Below are 20273 nucleotides of genomic sequence, written 5' to 3'. Positions count from 1 at the left end.
GAATAAAACAGAGAGCATTGCAATGTGACAGTATAAATCCGCTGAGTGTTTTTTAAATTGAGCACTATGTGCTGTTTGAGTCCCTCATCTTAAAAAGATCAAAACTGAACAAGAACATGGAGAGAAGGAACAAGGATGATCAAAACATGGGATTCTTCAGCCTGGAAAACAGATGACTGAATGAGGATACAACAAAGGTCTGTAAAATCACACACAGTGTGAAGATAAACATGGAAAGATTTTTCATTGTATCTTCCAACAAAAAATCCGAAGAATCTGAAATGAAACTAGTGCAGGAGGCTAGACTTAATTAGAAGCAATATTTCATATTACTTCTAATTAAGCTGTGTAATTGCATTCCATTTTTCAAGACATATGCTGAACACCTACAAAAGTTCAATAAGATAGTGGATAAATCCACGATTCAGGAGGAAAACAATATCAAGAGCTATCAAATATTAAGATATCTTCTCTGGCTAAAAAACCCTTCAGTTGTAATTGATAGGAGCTGGGAGAATTTATTTGAAAATCTTACCATGGCAATTGCTACAGTAGGAGACAATTTAGTGGATTAAGAAGACCCTTTGGTCTGTGATATACATCTCTTACTTGTCTTCTAGGGATTGCAATTATGCATTTATCATTACAATATATCAAGTTAGGTATCTCCACAGCCCCTTGATATCTAATTCCCACAAAATCTATTGGAATTAACCATCTAATTTGCTGCATTTAAAAATCTCAATTGTCATCTTAGTGTAACTTTCACAAACATTAAAAATGTTGACCAATTTTTGTGACATTCTTCTCAAAGGTTATGTAAACTTTGCAAACAAAGAGGTTAATCTGGATGACTAATTCAGCATGAAAATATGTCAACATTTTAAGCACAAAGCTGTGAAAGGTTAAATCAGTCTTAACAAAGGCTTAAGTTAGATTAATAGTTCATCAAAGGAAGTTGCTTCAGGAGTCCTACTTTTTCATTTTGTGATCACAGTATTTAAGGAGTTTAAGGAAGGCACATTACTCATGGTTTGCAGAAAAACTTATCACAGGTTGGTGGTCTCTAGTTTAGCATCAAATGCTTACAAAAATGCCTATTGAGCCAGCTGTCTCAATTCCCTCTATAGTTATTAAGAGAAATGTATCCTTATAAATGCAATTAAGTTCTAGTTTAGACACAAATTTTGCAGAATCACCTGATTGAAAAGTTTCTTTTCACTGATGATGAATAGATGCTGCACCCTTGGTTCAAAAACAGGTGAAATAAATTTCCAACAGCTTACTCTCAGTGAACGACGTTCTCTGCAAGATGAAAAAGGTATCTCTTAATGTTTCATGTAGCTAAGTGAGACAGTTAAATTATCTTTCTTGATGACAGAAATAAACTCAGTGTAACTCATCTCATATTTTAAGTAATAATATTTTCTGTAACTGGTATTTTTTTCTCCCTTTTATTGGTTTGCTTTTTATTGGTTCTAAGCTCATAGATACTTCAGTAGTGGGAAAAAGCCTGTCTCTAGGGCATCATATTGCTTAATCTGGTTAACTGTAGTTAAGGCTGAAACCAACTGAATAAGATCCAATAGTTTTGTTTCTGTGAAACTGCCAGAGCAAACTGGTTATACAGTGGAGCAGAGAGGCCTTTAAAATGGGATAATACCTCAAATAAGCTATTTCTGTATTATCCTATTTTAGACATTTTCAAATGATTTTGTCATTGTTCAAAATGGAATTAATTGCTATGTTTCTATGACAAATGTGCTGGTTCTCATGGTTCCCATAACTTGATAATAGTTGTTGTGGAAATGTCTTAAGGGCAAACTGTCCTTACTCTCCAAATGGGAATTTGGTATGCAATGGTGTGATTTATAACAGTGGCTAAAGAACAGTGCTGTGGTGTGAAAGACATAGTAGCATTCACCACAAAGAAAAATAAGACATTAAAATTCAGAATGTGATTCTGAGCAGCATGCCTTAATACCACAATAAATTTTGGCTATATTGGATTCTGATGTGTTAGAGTCTGAACTGTTTTTAAATTTAACAGCAATTTTTAATGGCCAATGGTTGAATCTGTTTTAAATTAAAAATAATAATAATAATACTTAAATTATAATATTCTTCCTTCCTTTCCACAATCTATTTTCACCCGTACAGCTCCTTTGTTATTGATCTGTACTGACGACACAGTGTCACGTTCTCCTGAAGTGGGAACTGTCATCCGAAACATAACACCATTGCTTTGAAAGTTCTTTGATGCCAAGAAAATATCACTACCCTGTTCTGTTTCCAGTGATGGAGGACAGGAAAGAACCATGCTCCATTCCACTCAGTTCACCAGAAGGCAAAGAGAAAGATCCTGATTCTAAACTAGCATCCATAAATCAGACGATTAAGGGCTAGATTCAACAGAAAACTAAAGCTTTTCTGGGACATATGATTCAACATTGGTTGATAGTGATAGAACAAGGGGGAATGGTTTAAAAGTAAGACAGGGGAGATTATGGTTAGATATTAGGAGGAATTTTTTCACTCAAGAGTGTGGTGACACACTGGAACAGGTTGCTTAGAGAGGCTGTGGATGCTCCATCCCTGGGGGCATTCAAGCAAGAGTAACTTGGTTAAGAATAACTCCCTAGAAGTAAGGCAGGGGGGTTGAAACTAACTCTGGGCAGCCTGGTCTAGTGGTTGGTAACCCTACCCATGGCAGGGGGGTTGAAACTAGATGATCTTTGAGGTCCTTTTCAACCCAGGCCATTCTATGTTTCTATGAACATCTTATTTTAGTTGCCTTATATATGTTTTGGTGTGGTGTGAAGAAAATGAGTTTGACAACATAACTTTTGCATTTTTTTATCCAGGTAAAACGCACAATACTATTGCTGTGGCCTGCCATAGGCACTGGAACACAACTTCATACTTACCTTAATTTAGTTTCACAGAGGTACAGAAATCTAGAAAAGTGGGGCATATATGGTAGCTGTGTGTTTGGCTAGTTTATGAAATTAGATCATTGGTTGTGGCTTTTTTTTTTTTTTTTTTCTGAGCCTAGGTATCTTCTTTGGCACAGCCACAGTTGGCAACAGTTCTCAAAGAGCAAATTCAAAAATCAGGCCCTGGTATCTGGAGTATATTGGAAAAAATATTCGTCACACGTGGTGTGTGAGCTGTTGAAAATGTCAGAAAAGGAAGAAGAGAGGGAGGAATGTGGGGACGTATTTGGGGAAGTTTTGTCCCCACATTCCTCCTTCTTTCTCTCCCTCTTTTTAAAAGTTTTGCTTTAAATAAAACTATTTTAATAATATTTTCTTTCATTATTCTACTGTTCCTTCCTGTGTATAAAATTACTGAGGCATGTGGTTGGTTGCAAAATGCCAGGAGTTATTCTGATCAGTACTGAATGCTGAAGTTACCTAAGACTTCTGATAAGAATACACAAATGATGATTTCTTTTCCATTGTGAATGCAGAAGCATTGAAATTACTGATCTCCCTGCCTAACCCAGACTTATTTAGAGAAATAAAATTGTATTCTCTCTCTTCTAATGAGAGAGCAGAATGCTGTCCACATCGTATAGTAATCCTTTTTAAAGCAGGGACACTGTGTATAATTTTCTACATAAATGGAAAAAAATGTAATCTTATCTACTGCATATTCTCCCTTCGGTGTTATGCCAGTTTAGTCAGACTAAAGCTGTTGACAGAAATTTCTCCACTCAGATGAGAAGCAAAGATGAGAAGAGGCATTACAATGGTGATGGAAAAGCTTTAAATAATGAGACAAATCCAAAATCTCTAGGGAACTCATTCAGCATTGGAAACCATTTCATGTTTCTTTCATTATGGGAATGATAACCTAGCTATTAAAAGTGCAGTGTGAGAATTTCCATGAAGTAATTTTAATAGGGTGATTCAGAGTGGGTCACTATGTGGTTTTGAAAACAAGAGCATACGAGGCTATTTTCAACTGCACCATGCTTCAAGACGTTCCAATTTATCATGGGATGGTGGCTTTAGAACCTCTGCTTGTATAAACCTGTCAAGGCATCACAACATAAACAACACAATCTACCAGAGCTGCAAAACTATTATTTGAGGAGTCCATTTAGTTTCATAAACTTTTCCCAATTCTCTGACACCTTAAACAAAATATGACAGGCATTTATATTGTATAGTATACAAGAAAGATCGCTTACTGTTTGAAAAGACTCATCTATACCAATGAGGAGAGAAAAGACAAAATAATGGAAAGCAGGAACCATTTTGTGATACTTTGTGTTCTTTTTTGAAGTGTACCAGTAAGGTCATAATTCCTGTGATCTTTGCAAAGACATTTTTGCTCTTCAAAGTTATATGTAAGGAAGGAGGTTCTCTCTCATATATCTATATAGTGTAGCCTATTCTGAAATTAGCTGGGGCAAGAACAGCTGTTTCTTCTGAAGAGTCAACATTTTTGGTGAAGAGTTTTGTTTTATTCCATATTTTGTTTTCCTGTTTTTTTTCCCTGGGTGTATTTCACTGCTATAAAAATATGCATTTTCAGTATATATTCTGAAGTGTAATGTCGCATATACTGATATCTCATCCTGTCCAAACAGAGGATACTAGCTAATCTTTGAGAGAAGAAAATATAAACGTAAAAGCCCCGAAGCTCAAGGCAAAGCTATGCTTGGCTCAAATATCTATTTTCTATATAGTAATTACCCTATGTAAACTGAGCTTTCCTAACAGAAACATACCCTGAGGCAAGCTTGAAACACAGCACTCTAGTTTATAGAACTGGACCAAATTTCTCAAAAACAGACCATTAAGAAGTCTCCCTGAGCACTGACTTGAATAACACAGGCTGATCACACAGGAGAGCATGCTGATATGAAGAGAGACAAGTATACTTTCAAGGGACCGAGATTTGAAATATTGATTCAGTCACATTAATTGAATTTTTGCCTTGAGAAGTGATTACAAAAATGTTTCTCCAATATTAATTTGTATCTGCTTTGGATAAGATTAACATTAATTTCTTCGCCAGTCCCCATTACTCTTTTATTATTCATTAGCATCTCCCTTTGCATGTGTAAGAGACCTTGATGAAGCATGTTTATTCATAGACTAACCTTTTTAAATAATTCTAACAGCTCTCTAACAGAAACCTTCCTGGCATGCTGAATATCTCGTCTTTGTTTCATTATTCAAACCTTGTGCTCTATCCTCCACTTGAGATGCTGAACATGAATCATACTGCTCTTCCTACTGCTCTCTTCCTCCCACTGAAATGTCCTTTGCAGCCTGATCCCGCAGGATAGCTCTGTTCACAAAATACTGCAGCAAATTGTCTCCTGCTAGAATCTAGGATGGAATAATTTCTACAGAGCTTGAGTGCAATTATTGATTTATCCTGTCCTTAGTTCATCACATATTTGTTATCATGTTTTAATTCATTGTTCATTTACCTCTCATTAGAATATTTGTTGAAAGCAAGCCTTTGATGAGAGCTCTAGAGGCAGTATTTTATTTTTTCTTCTGTGCTTACAAACTTGAGATTCAACTTTTTTGAGCTGACAACAGGAATGAGAAAGAAGGAGATCTAAAAAAGGAACAGATCAATTAACTTCTTTGCAAAATCGATACACATATGCACTTGAAAATTCACTGTAAAACCTTTACTTTAAAATACAAGATACATATATGCTTTCACATTTCTCATAAATCCCTCTTCCGCAACATTAATATGTAGCTGCCTCTAGCAAAATGCTGTCATATCTTGCATTATCTTTTTGTATTTATCCTGCTGTAATACCCAAAGACACTAATAAAGAAAATGTTAAAAATGCAAAGTTTTGCTTCCTGCTCTAAAGATCTTGCAAATTTTACTAACTTAAAAATAAATCAGTGGGTGATTTATTACCTTTTCCAATTAGGTTTAGGATGAGCTCTGGAAAACATGTATTGATACTAGATTCAGTTTTTACATAACTGGAAAAATTTAATGGAGGAGAAACAGTACATATTCATGTGAATTCTGAAGTTTTGATAGTCAAGCAGTAAAAGTAGAAATTAAAATAGCCACAACAGAAATCCCTTTTATAGCACTCAAAGGAATGGGAATTAGTTTCCAATATGCATCGTTCAAAAATGCTTGATGATTTTTGCTGTGGAGAAAAAAGTATCTTTTACGTTTAATAATTCTTTTTGGAGAGGTTAGGATGGTGAAGATATGAAAGATTTGGTACTCTGAGAGGAAATTCAGTGTCTGAAACTTAAATTCCAAGTGACTGAGTAGCAGGCAAACAAAAGAGACCAAGCTTTTAAAAACTGAATTAAAAAAAAAAAATAATGGGAAAAAAGTTTCTTGCAAAATAGCAAGAAAGCCTTTTGGGGTGTGTGAATTGAGGAAAAATACATTCAGAGCTCAGTGAACATACTGTTTTCTTCCTCTTGTTAGGCTTATATTATCTCAACATGAAGACATATAACCGTGATTCACAGTAGTACTAATATAAAGAGTAACTTTGACTGCTAGTCTCCCACGGACTTTAGAACACACTCATTCTTCTCACTGCCTCTGCACATCATGTCACCTGCAGATAGATGAGTAAATCTAAGCATTTTGTAATTTTAAAAGTAAAATAAATGAAAACTTAAGTGAACATACAGAAAACCAAAGTGCTTGCCTTGGCTAATAATTGAATTGTATTCTGCTTATCCTTAAATGTGGTTACTGACACAGCTTTTCCACCAGTTTAAATATGCTGACTTCTGAAGATTTAATTCATAAATTTTATTAGACCATTTATTTTATTTGCATTTTATTTTCAACTGAGGCCTGAAAGGGCCTTCTACAAGCAAAGTTAAAAAATTAAAATAAAATGGAGTATTGAAATGGAGAAATTATTAATGCCATGGATAGCTCCATGTGACTGATGAAATGAGTAGAGCGCCCATGCCCTACATAACCCAAGACATGAGTATTTAAAATCCATCTTTATTAACACACTACCTGACAGCTGTGATATCTCTGGTAAAACATTCAAAATCAGTAGGGTTAAATGTAGGGCATCTTTTCTATAGAGAAAGGTTAGAGAGAATGGGCTTGGTTTACAGAAACACATTTTCTGAACCCTTCACAACCTGAGTGAAAGGCCACAGTTCTTACAGTTTTTGTAGATGACCTACAAAAGGTCTGCCTGCTAAATTACCCACTGCAGAATTTACATTTTACCATCTTGAACAACGAATTTCTTGCAACAATGACTTTGAGCTATTAAGAACTGATCTGATTTTTCTCTATAGTCTTCTCCGTTGCCAAATGAGTCTTTTCCAGGGCAGTATGTGGGTACTTGGAATTTTCACAGACATCCTTAAACTGCAATCATTTTATTTTACTTTTAGTTTATGGTTCCTCAGTGTGGGAGTGTCTTTATGCCTCCAGAAAGAAGAGCAAACAGCACATAAAGCAGGTGTTTTTTGCTACTGTGCAGATTTCTGATGTCAGGTTTGTAAGCAATTGTTTTGTTTGCTGGCTTGCAGACTTTGGACTTAAAAGTCCTTAACTTGCAAACTGTGCATTACTGAAGGATTCTTACAGGCGTGCATGCTAGAGAATTAACTTTAATTCTAGCCTTTTCTTTTATTAATAGAAGTCAGGCATGTAGTGGTAAATTTTCAGAGCTCTGTGTAGGCTTTTCAGCTGCAAGACTCACACTAAATTCAATAGGCCATATGTTCTATTGGCTTGCAGGCTGCAGAGGTTAGTTTCACAATACAGCTTATTGCAAAAATTGTTTCAACAGCTCCATCTTTTGAGAAAGGGCAACGATTTTGGATTTGGGAAACCTAAACAAATTTGTTAGCCTATCCATATTCTTCTACCATCTTAAACTATTTTTTTAATGAGCACAATACTTTTGTTTCCTTACCTGACAATCACTTAATAGTAGTGAATATGGAACAACACAGATGTGATAAAAGAAGCCATAGAGCTAAGAATGCTATAGTGTCCAAGTAGACGGACTACAAATGTCAGAGGTACTGTCTAAAAGTTTAAAAAGACTTAAGAACCACAACATGATGTTTGTGTTTGCTTTATTACATTAAAACAATTGTATGATCAGTGTTGTTTCATAAAGCCTTGAGCACTATCATATAGAATTAAAGAATGGTCCAGGTTGTAAGAGACCTTAATGACAGTCTAGTTCCAATCTGCATGCTGTGGTCAGAGACACCTGCTACTAGACCATGTTGCCCAAGTCCTTTCCTGACTCTTCTTAAACATCTCCAGGGATGGGATATCCACAGCTTCTCTAGACAACATTTTCCAGTGCGTTACCACTCTCATGAAAGATTTCTTCCCAACATCTGATCTAAGTCTACTCTCATTAGTTTATAAACATCACCCCTTGTCCTTTCACTGCATGCTCTCGTAAAAGGTATCTATCTTTCTTACAAACATTCTTGCAGTATTGAAAAAGCGGTGAAAGGCTGAAATAAGGTCTCCCAGGAACCTTCTTTTCTCCAGGCCAAGCAGTCCTAACTCTCAACCTTTTGTAGAAGGAGAAATGCTCAAGCCTTCTAATCTTCCTCTGGACTCACTCTGACAGATCATTGTCCTTTCTGTGCTAGGGACCCTGGGGATGAGCATAGTACTCAAGGTGGGTTTTCACTCCTTTGATCCACTGGCTACACTTCTAAATGCAGCACAGGATATTTTTGACTTTCTGGGCTGCAAGCACACACTGCCAGTTCATATGCAAGTTTTCATAAAACAAAACCCCTGAGTTATTTTTCTCAGGCCTGCTCTCAGTTCATTCATCCTCCTGTCTATACTGATGTTGGAATCGCCCTGACCTGCATGTACTTGGCCTTGTTCAACCTCCTTAGGTCCACATGGATCCACTTCTTAAGCCTGTTCAGGTATTTTCTCATGCCATCCCTTCTTCTTATCATGTAAACTGCACCACTCAGCTTTGATGTCATCTGCAGACTTGCTGTGGGTGTTTCCACTTCAGCTGCACATATACTAAAATTGGACCAATACAGAGAGCATAAGTATGGTCCCTGTGCAAGGGTGACATGAAAATTCATAAAGCATTCCATATTTTTTCATGGCCCTGAGGAGAAAGATTTGGAGGTATTTGTTGATGAAAGGTTCAGTATGAGCCGATAATTTGTGCTTGCAGCCCAGAAGGCCGACCGTATGCTTCATGACCAGCAGATCAAGGGAGATGATTCTGCCCCTCTAATCTGCTCTTGTGAGACTCCATCTGGAGTACTGCACCCAGTTCTGGGGGCCTCAACACAAGAAGGACATGGAGCTGTTGGGGTGGGTCCAGAGGAGGGCTGCAAAGGTGATCAAAGAGCTGGAGCACCTCCCCTAACAGGGACAGACTGAGACAGCTGGAGCTCTTCAGCCTGGAGAAAAGAAGGCTCCAGGGGGACTATATATAGTAATCTTCCATTACCTGAAGAGGACATACAGGAAAGCTGGGGAGGGACTTTTTATAGGTGTATGCTGAGACAGGACAAAGGGAAATGGTTTTAGATTGGAAGAGGGTAGATTTAGAATAGATATTAGGAAGAAATTCTTTACTGTGAGAGTGGTGAGACACTGGAACAGGTTGCCCAGAGACACTGAGAATGCCCCCCTCCATGGAAGCATTCAAGGCCAGGCTGGATGGGGCTTTGAGCAACCTGGTCTAGAGTGAGATGTCCCTGCCCATAGCAGGGGGTTGGAGCTGGATGATCCTAAAGGTCCCTTCCAACCAAAACCATTCTATGATTCTATGATTCAACTCAACTTGATTCAATTGTAGCCAATGGCTACAATTGTCTGTATGTGGCCAATCAATCAATTCTTTATCCAATAAATAGTCCATCTTTCAAAGTTGCCTTTTTCCAATTTAGAGGAAAAGATGTTAGTATAATTAAAAAAAAATCCTACTTCCTAATGCCAGTAAATAACGGAGAATAGTTCATTGGACTTTCCAGCTTTTTTCTTCTATCTTAACAGACCCATGAGGTTTTTTTTTGCTTTTTTTGTTGTTGTTTATTATATTGATGTTTATTTAAAAGTAAAGTAAAATATATGGTGTCTCAGGGATCTGTACCAATGCTCAGAAACTTTCATATGAAATATAAAATTATCAAGTTGGCTTATCTTAGTCAGGTCTTCTGCCCAGGCACAGTTGTGAAACAAAGTGGAAAAGGCTGCTTCTTTGAATGGGTATTAGTAGATGGATCATCCATTTATATAGAAAGAAATGTTCTTATTGCAACATAGGGGTAAATAGGAAAGTCTAGATTTGCCCCCTCCCCCTTCCCCCCCCCCAAAAAAAAAAAAATTAATTAAGAGAAATAACTGAGGAAGGGGAAGGTGAGAGAAAGCTCACTCACAGGATGAGACTTTATGTGACAATTTTCAGCTGGTAGAATACTTTTATGGAAGTATTTTAAATTCCTGGAAATAGAGATTGATAATGGAAATGCTGACAAACAATTTGGTGTTCACAGGATTGTAATATTCTGTTTAACAAAACCAAAATTGCAAGGTATGCTTTTTATCTTTTTCTGCTAGGAAGGCAATTACACAAGCATCTTGTTGAAGTAGTTTATAATATGATTAAATAGACAACATTAAATCAACTGGTGATTGAATCCTCAAGAGAGAACATATTTTAGTTAAACTTGAGAGTTACCGTACTTCTTTATACTTAAAAGCCTTTTAAGCAGGACACATGATGATGTGATACCACTCATCTTAGGCTCAGGTTGAAAACGAATGTGCTTTAAAATATAAATATTGTATTTCTTCTGCTCCTGCTATCTTAATTTTAATGTTTACAGAATGTGATGAAAGCTGGCTATATTTGCATTTTATTTAATCTTAGGGAAGACTAAACTTCACACATCTGGTGGAGGCAATCTTCTAAAGTGTTTGCTTATGTAAATTAAAAATAAGATTTCACCTGCTACATTTCTAAGCAATTTGTTTGTGCTCACAACTGTAACTAACAGAGATTACACTTTTGAATCCACGTAATTCAATTTGTACTTCCCTCTAATTCACCTCATATTAGTATTTTTTTGTTTGCATCTTCATAGTCCTATGTTCATACATATAAACTAAAGTGTGTTTGCAAAAAATAAAGAAGAGAAGCAAAAATCTCCCATAAATAATTCTTCTCTATCATGTATTCCTCTCTTTTCAGGAAGAGAGGTAAGTTGTCATAGCATTCAGACAAGAAACTGAGTATAAAAAATGTACATTTTGTAAGGAGTTATTATTTCAGGATTATGACCAGAATTCAAATATCTGTAGATTATTAATCTTTTTCTATAGCTAATACTGAGAAAAATTAAAATATTCAGCTACATTAATCATTCATTATAGATCAATTTCTGTCACCTTGCCCTAATTGTTGTTGTCTTTTTTTGCATGCCCTTCAAATTGTCAATGTCTTGGTTAATGAAATGTCCAGACCTCTAGGCAATGTTCCACATGAATAGCATTAGATCAACTATACACAAACCCCTCTTACCTTCCTGAGTTGTGAAATGAACACGCATCTTGAAATTAATATAGCTTGATGTATTTATTTGCTAATCAGTTGTGTTATCAACTTTTGTACATTTGTCTTCAGACTGTCATATTAATAAAACTCCCTTTCACAACTTAGCTTGAAAAAATTTCATCTGAGCACTGCACTCTCTCCATCTGATTTCCAACTCTCAACTACTATATGGGTAGACTTCTGGGTAGCTCCTTAGAATCTGTTTTAGTGCAGTTTATCAGAAATCTCCATTTAACATTCCTCAGCCCCTTTTCAATCCATTTATCAGTATTCAAACCCAAACCTCCACAAATTAATCTAAAGGTGAGATTTTGCAGGAGATTTGAAAGTTTTACTAAAATCAAACTGCAGTGCATCTGCAACTTCCCTTTACTCACCAAGTTAAAAAAAAACTGTGCAGTACAAAGCAAATAAAGTGAGCCTGGTAAGATCTATTCTTTACAAATCAAGCTGCATATTGCTCATGGTTATCTTTTAGGAAAATTAATTAGACTAACAGGGCAGCTATTGCTAAGAGTCAAAATGGTGCAAGTCCCTTGAGGACAGCTGTTCGTGTGAATTGCATCCTAAATTAAGAAAGCGTCTCTCAGATTTAAAGAACTGAAGTTGGAAGCAGGTTGAAATATCAGGATCACTCTAGATGTGGTATGTGACCTTAAAGTTTCTGAACCTATAAAAAAATCTAATGTCTTGACCTTGAAATTCTTAGAGAGTAAAATTCAATGTAATTCAGTTTGTCATTATAAATGTCTGAGATAGAGGGATTTGTACACAAATCTATTGAATTTCCAGTGAAATGAAATGGAGAAATGAATCTCAGACTTGAACAGAGCATAAATACTCATAAATCAAGTATTAATTAATATCTGTCTTTGCTGACCTTCATGGACTTCTGTCAGCCTGTTCCTTCAGCTTGTCAAGGTTTCTGGGAACTGCAGACCTGCTTTGCACTGATTTTTTTGTATAATGTGTAAATTTGATGATGGTGTGCTCCATCCCTTCATTGATCTAACTAATGAAGACATTAAACAGTATCAGCCCCCAAAACTGCCCCATGAAGTATACTATTCATATAAGCACTCATCTGTTCAGTGCAGAGAAATTAAAAGTTATATTAGAAAATTTACTTTTGCAATACAGCTCCTGAGGGCTAAGATTAATTTTCTAAATGTTGCTGAGCATTTCAGAATGAATGTCAAACATAGAGCACAAATGTAAAATCAGGACAGAATTAAAGGTTGAAACTCAAGTAACTATGAGTATCACTAGTTTCAAAGCCACAATGATTTATACATAAACATTTATATTTGTTCATAGCAATATCTACCTGAATTTAAGGAAGCAATCCACTATATTAAAAAATAAAATAAAATTAAAAAAACCACAACAACATGGAAAATAAATCTTTGCAAAATTCAGAGCTCTGTTATATATTTGTTGTTTCATCTCCTAATAAAAGGTTGCCCATCTGTGACGGGGATATTAAAGCAATTTACCAGAAGTGTTTTTTGCCTCCTTTCAAGTTTTATCCAAGCAGTAACCCTTGACTAATATAAATTATCATAGCTCTATGGCTATAGTAGCCTTTACAATTTACATCAGAAACCTCAAAAAAGGCAAAGTTTTATACAGTACTGAAAATTTTTAAATTATAACAGTCATCCATTCTTATATGGAATATGAGTATAGCAAATGCTAATCGTAACACTGAAATTCTACCAGAGTAGGTAAATTTTATTGTGGAATCGCTGCAATGCTTCAATGAGGTGAACAGGTAATGCTTCAGCTCAGGGAAACAACTACATTTCCAGCAGTTTCCAAGTACATGCTTCTGAATGTGTTTGGAATGATAAGTAAGGAAGTGTTTTAGGCTCTTAAATCCAGTTGCTAAAAAACATTCTTAGGAGAAGAAAACCTATTTGCCTTTCTTTCCAGCTGAAGCAGTCATCTTCCAGGCTCCTCAAAATCATTTTCATACGTATGTTTTGTGTCTTGGTCCACATAAACGAACCTCATGTTTTCCACGAGATAAAGTTTCTTTTTTTTCCTTTTTTTTTCTTTTTTTCCCTTCACCTTCCACACATCACAATGATGCAAAACCTCAAATTTTTTACTGAAATCTCATGCAATTTAAAGAGTGATAATAATCCAGCTTGCTTGATAGGTCAATTAAACTAGAATAAGACGGTTTCCTTCCAGAGGTGGTCTCATATTTCCAATTGTAATATTCCTCATTTGTGCATATACATGCAAAAGTACATCTTCAAACTAAGCATGTTCCTTTTAATGACAGCATCTATTTTCCTACCTCCTATTAAATTAAATAATGAGATGTGACTTAATCACTAAGCAAAAAGTGTCCAAACACATTCCAGGACTAACTTTCTTGGTGTTTTATGTCTAATTATGCTTCAATGAACAGTTAACATATCCTACTAATCAGCATAATTGCATGTGATCAGAGATTTTTAGAAAAACGTAAAAATATCTACATGTCTCCAGAAAAGCTATATGTGTGATAATCTCATTAGATGTGTATTTAGGTTCTAGCATATTGGTTGAATGTCTCACTTGTGAAATGCTTGACTTTGAAAGGCTCTTAGACTTTTATCTTCGAACCCTGTGATTTTTCACTAAAAGAGCAAGAACACGCCCACGACAGGAGCTATTTTGTCATGTATCTGTGTGATGCCTAACCTCTCTACTTCATCTTTTTAATATTGACAAATTGCCAGGAATCATAACAGATATTGCAAATTGGTGCCATACAGCCTTTTGATTCTGTTTATTAATATTGCATGTTATCTTTGAAAGACAGAAGGAATCACCTATCTTGGTTCACTGAGAGCAGGCTGGAGATTAGCTGTCTCCATAACCTGTTAAACAAAATTGTAAAGAACTACAACAGAGTACTACACATCTCTAAATTATTTTAACAGCGCCTGTATTTAAACTTTACCTGTTGAGTTAAAATGTCAAGTTAAATAATCATCAAGTTAAACATCAAAATGCTTGTTTACAAATGTAGAGTGACATTTCAGATGACAGCCTCTCCCTCCAATTCTAAATACTATTTTCATTTCAATCACAGAATTGGCAAGGGTTTACCCAAAGGCTCATAGGTCTTTCCGGGATTATCATGTATAAGAGGGGGCTGAGGTTACAAGTGTCCTTTAGGGGAGGATCCTTCATAAGGCAATGGGAAAACAGGACATTTTTAACAGAAATATTGAATTCAGAAAGGTTATGATTCAGATTAATTTTTATTTTATTTTTGTATCAAGTGTCTGAAAAGCTGCTTTTCTCCCTATCCAGTACTACTGCTGTTTTACTTTCAGCATGTAGGATAGATTTCTTACAGAAATAGAGGCCGCACAACTTCTAACACAGAGACATTACTGTGTTACCTATAGATCTGTCCCAACTTGTGTCTCTCTGCATCCTGCTTTCTCTTATTTCTCATGTTGTCTTCCATTTTCCAACACCATAATATGATGAATGGAAGATACAGGAAAGATCTGAAAGTGCTATACCTGAGGACTGTAAGTGGAGAGAAAACTGTTATCTAAATACAACTTATCTTGTTCAAAGATCATTCCCCCCAAGCATGCTGGGGGACTAGTAGCTGGTTTTTTTCCTCAACTGATGAGATTTGCCTGAGAGAAATACAAGTTCCTTTTCTACTCTATTTTTGGTTAGCTTTACTGCACTTAAAAGATCGTCGTAAGCTTCAGCTCATAATTCCCTTTTAATACCATTACTAGAGAACTCACCATTTGATTTCTTCTTAAGCTGAAAGTACATCAATGCATTAGGTATTCATTGCTAGTCGCTAGCAGTTCTCACTGGTTTTTTTTTGTTGTTGTTGTTGATTTTGGGGGGATTTTTTTTTAATTGCCTTCTTCAGGAGCATTCAGCTTTAATATCTAGGAAGAACTAGACCATAACATCGATATTAATGCTTGAAAAAAATGTCTTTCATTATGTTGTTACTGTGCAGCATGCTTCCTCATGCAATTTTAGTCTGAGCTAGCTAACACTATTCCAGACATCATGGTTTGATGATTGCAGAAAAAAGGAGAAATACTCTCAAATGGGCACTTTGGACACAGCTACCATGTTTCAGGAGCTGAGGCAGATAAATTGTACAAACCTCAACAGTGCCACACCACACCACTCAGAGCCAGAAAACAGACCTCAGCACCCTTTATGTGTTAGAATAAATATGTTCTGTAAGCTTATTTCTTCATAATGGGTAGATGTGATGACAGTAATGCACAATTGTTTGGGCACAGCATGGACTGGGATATTCCTGAGGTGCAGCTCTATGGTTACGGGAGCTCCCCACCAAGTCATTAGGGCAGGGCCAGCAGCCAGAGTCTACACCACTGCTCCAGCCATGAGCATGACAGCGACTGGCACTAGAGCAAATCCAGCCTCTGGAACCTCAGTGCGAGGGTGAGATGTGTGCCCACAGGTGGGGCTGGTTCAGCAGTACCCACAGCTGAGCAGAACAGTAGTGTGGGGATCTGGAGACTGGCCCCAATGAGGCCTTTTTGAGGCAGTGGCTGACGTGGTCCTAGGCCATGAGGGGAGCCCAGGGGGGCTGGACAGGGGCAGTCAGGCTCATTATTGTCCACAAGGCCCTGGCACCACCTCCATTAGGGGTTTATTCCTGCAAACATTTATTTCTATCAGTAATTCAACAGGTTTGTTTCCTTATAATGTATGAAAACAAAATGGATAGGAAAAGGCACAGCAAAACTGCTGACATTTCTTCATGGCTGTGCAGCCTTCTATTAAAAAAAAGCTATTTATTTTGAACGTGGAAATCTATGAGTTCAACTAAAGATCACCATAAAGGAGGTGACCCACATGATACTAAAATTGCCTCTTCTCTCTTCTATTAGCACCTGAAGGCCTCCACCATGAATGGTTTCCAGAGTGACAGTGAGCGATAGTAGAAATAGAGTAAAACTGACCTTTCTTTATGCACATGCCGTAACTTTTGATTGTCTTACTGAATCAATAGCCTGTGCCAAAAGCATCTCTTAAAACTATTAATCACGAACTTCCAATGGTATTGCAGATATTGGTGGTCGCACGAAGTACACACATTCAGAACAAAGGAGAAGAAAACTTAGCAGACAATATTTGCTAAATCCAGGTCAATCAGGGGTCTTTTTCTGAAATATTTGTCCTACTCAATTTCCTACAAGCTAAGGTTTTGGTGCAAGATGATTTGATATTACATTTTAACTAAGTGCATATATATGAAGTGATATTCTTTGTTGCTGAGCAAGTGTATAAAATATAAAAAAATACTCCCTGGCACACTAACTTCAAATTTTCTTTCCACAAGTATCCATGTCAGTGAACATGAATTACTCAAATTATTCTAAGCAGAAGGAATACTAAAAGAACACAGTCCTCCAAAGTATTCTCAGAACTTTTGTGTTGCATGCCTGTGTTGTTAATAGCCACAGAAGAATTATGCTGTGTTCTGACTCTAACTCAAACAATCTGTCAGTAGCTATGAAATTATCATAGAATCAGAGAATTGTAGAATGACTTGGGCTGGAAAGGACCTTAAAGCCCATTCAGTCCCAATCCCTGTGCCATGGGCAGTGCCACCCGGCAACTCAGGCTGCACTGGGCCCCATCCAACCCGGCCTTGAGATCCTCCATGGATATGGCACTGAGAGCTTCTATGGGTAAACTGTTTCAGTGCCTCACCATCCTCTGAGTAAAACATCTCCTAATCTAAATCTCCACTCTTCTAGTTTAGAATTATCGTTACAGCTGAATCATATCTAAAGAAATCATTTTTGTAGGGAGAAGTTAATTAATATCCTGTTACACATGGTAATAAGTTAACAGTACTCAGATGTCTCAAGTCAGTGGTAGTTATTTTGGGTAGGGGTGATGATTTGTCAAGCCACCTGAATTCCCTCACCATTTCATATCCCTGGAAGCCCAGCATGGGTCACAGGCAGTAACAGAGTGGGACTGCCTGCCCACATATAGCAACATATTTGCAGAATAAAGGTTGAAGATTGCCACTGACCAGAATTTCAATGTGCACATTACAGTTTCATGAAGCTTCACAAGCTAGCACAGTACAAATTCTCCAAGGGTTTTTCCTGCTCTCCCCAAGGAAGCAGTGAGAAGCAATCCTATTCTCAGAAGGAGAAGAAAAAGGAGAAGCAAAAAGAAGGTTTGAGTAATTTTTTTCTTTTCTCTTTATCATAAAAAATAAGCAGCAAAGAGCACCATTCTTTTCCCCTCACAGTTCACCTTTAAGCTCAATTACCAGTTTAACCAACCAGCCAAATTCCACTTCTGAAACTCTCCTAATTCCATTTTGCCTTAGCTTTAGTACTAATTGAAGCTGCTGCACTTTCTTTGGTTGAGGTGAACTGCTCTACTGAGGTTCCTTGTAAGGAAATTGTTCCACTGATTCCAAAGGAGACATGAACCATAGAGAATTTTCTGTAAAACATAAAATAGTAAGCACTGTACTAGTTTTGTTAAATTCGTGAAATTATGAACAACTACACATAATTTATCCTACACTGAAATACAAATCTGAGTAAGCAAAAAAATAAAAGAGAAGAGTGGCAGGAATCTGGCAGAATGATCTCATATAAAGAAGTGAATATTAACTATTTAAAATTAAAGTGATAGGTCTGTTTTCCTATCTCTTCTTAAATATATAAATGTATTTCTGTAAGTGTGACAAAAGGTATTTATAAGTAGACATTAGTAGGCTTAGTGAAATATACTAGAGCATTTGAAACAATATGACAAATGCCTATCAACAGAGGTCAACAGAAATTTATTTACAATGCAAAGAAAAGCTTAAAGATACCTAGAATTTTAAAGAGCTTACCATTATTGAGAGGTTTTGAAGTATTTTCTGTTTTAAAATATTAAAAATATTGCAAATATTTCCTATGTATTGCAATTTGAATCATAAATTGGACTGAATGAGAAGCATAGAATCATAGAGTGGCTTCATTTGCAAGGGACCTTTAAAAATCATCTAATTCCAGCACCTTACTGCCTTGGGCAGGATTGCCATCTACCAACTCAGACTGCCCAGGGCCCCATCCAACCTGGCCTTGAATGTTCCAGATGTGGGGCACACACAACTTCACCAGGCAAACTGTAACATGCCTCACTATCAACTGAGTAACAAATTTCCTCCTAACATCAAATCTAAATCTCTCCTCTTTCAGTTTAAAATTGTTATTTGCAAAAACTAATTTCTCCACTGCTATCTTTACATCTATAGATGAAAACATACAGCATTTACATATGCATATGAATACTTAAATATTAATCACATATACCTTTTGAGTAGTGAGATTGCTTATGTAGATGATAGTTTCACCAAATAACATTCCAAAGTTAAAAATTCATAATTAACACAGATCAAGTACCAGAGGACATATACTACTCACTCTACAGAACATTCCTATATTGATGGGAAGATTGGCTGCTTAACTTCATGAATCTTTCAATTCTGTAACATCCTTTCTGTAAGGAAATAGATGAGAACATAACGTTAAGTATTCAAAGTGTTGCATTGATAGTGGATCACTTTGGAGTCTTCACTGAATAGCTCTGGATCCATATGTAATATGTAGTGATTATAGGGAATATATATATACATGTCTAAGTATTTGTCAGCTGTTATTTACTTGGTCAGTATCACTGCTGCAGTCTTTGTGTTCATAGGGAAAGGTGTTTCTCAAAATGACATTACAATTGCTGTAAAATTGAAGTGGTTCCTGGAAAACACCTCCACATACCTGAGATATCTCAATCCATTTATAACATGTTAAATTATTTCTAGTTGATAGCATTGCAGAGAAAAAAATGCTATTTCCATTGCACAACAGCAATTTCTGATCATCAGGGCAATGCATAAAATAAAAGTTCACCTCGGTGATAGAGATATATTTTCAAATATTCATAACTTTGCGGAAGAAGTATTTTTAGCTATGAAATTCTACACAAGTGTTCAGTCTGCAAGTGAGTTCTGTATATACATGAGGAAAGCTACTCAGTGAATATATATGTGAAGACAGAAAATGTTGTGTTTTTTTTTAATTGGAAACTAAACTGTTCATTCCTAGCTTACCAGCTCCCAGAGATTTGTAGAGATGCATCAGTTTTGTTTGCAAATACACTGGGTGTGCCTGGTATTTCAAGTCTAACATTTTTCAAAAGATTGGGCTTCTAAAAATTGAGACTTCAGTATCTGATGTTGGGATTCATGTAGTTTAATTTAGGCAGTGACATGGGAGCTTTTGACTTTCTAGTCATAGGAGAAAATAAATTTCTAGAGTGCACTGCGTGTTGGAAAGGTATACATTTACTGTTGAGCTTCATGAGTTCCTTGTATATTGCCTCTTCCTCATCCTGCCATACACAAACACAAAGGTGCACACATGCATATATCCTATAGAATCATCTTTTGAAATATACTTCCCTTCTGTTTTTGAAATAGTTATTTCTTTGAGATGCACAGTCCTCAGTCTTCTCCACTTTTTTTTCAGTCTCTTTCTCCTATCCCAGAACTGCAGGAGAAGAAACAAGCTGCTGGAGTTGGAGAATCTAAAACGTGGCCAAATATGTACTTTAATCGTTTTATCAAAAATTTCCATTCTTTTTCAACTGCAGTGCTTTTGTTGTC

General features: G+C 36.4%; 1 long non-coding RNA gene and 1 other non-coding gene across 2 annotated transcripts in view; one reads left to right on the top strand and one right to left on the bottom strand.

Annotated features, from left to right (window-relative positions):
- The window catches only part of LOC136053271 (uncharacterized), a 594366-nt gene that overhangs the window by 438527 nt on the left and 135566 nt on the right, over positions 1 to 20273 (bottom strand). The window lies entirely within an intron of this gene.
- On the top strand, positions 8993 to 9101 carry LOC136053373 (U6 spliceosomal RNA). The gene has a single exon (XR_010622634.1). It is a non-coding gene; the product is annotated as a U6 spliceosomal RNA (small nuclear RNA).

Source organism: Cyrtonyx montezumae, unplaced genomic scaffold, assembly GCF_038088225.1.
Source record: "Cyrtonyx montezumae isolate F1298 unplaced genomic scaffold, pur_monq_1.0 scaffold_3, whole genome shotgun sequence".
Lineage (NCBI taxonomy): Eukaryota > Metazoa > Chordata > Aves > Galliformes > Odontophoridae > Cyrtonyx > Cyrtonyx montezumae.
This window is presented reverse-complemented; position numbering and strand designations above follow the sequence as displayed.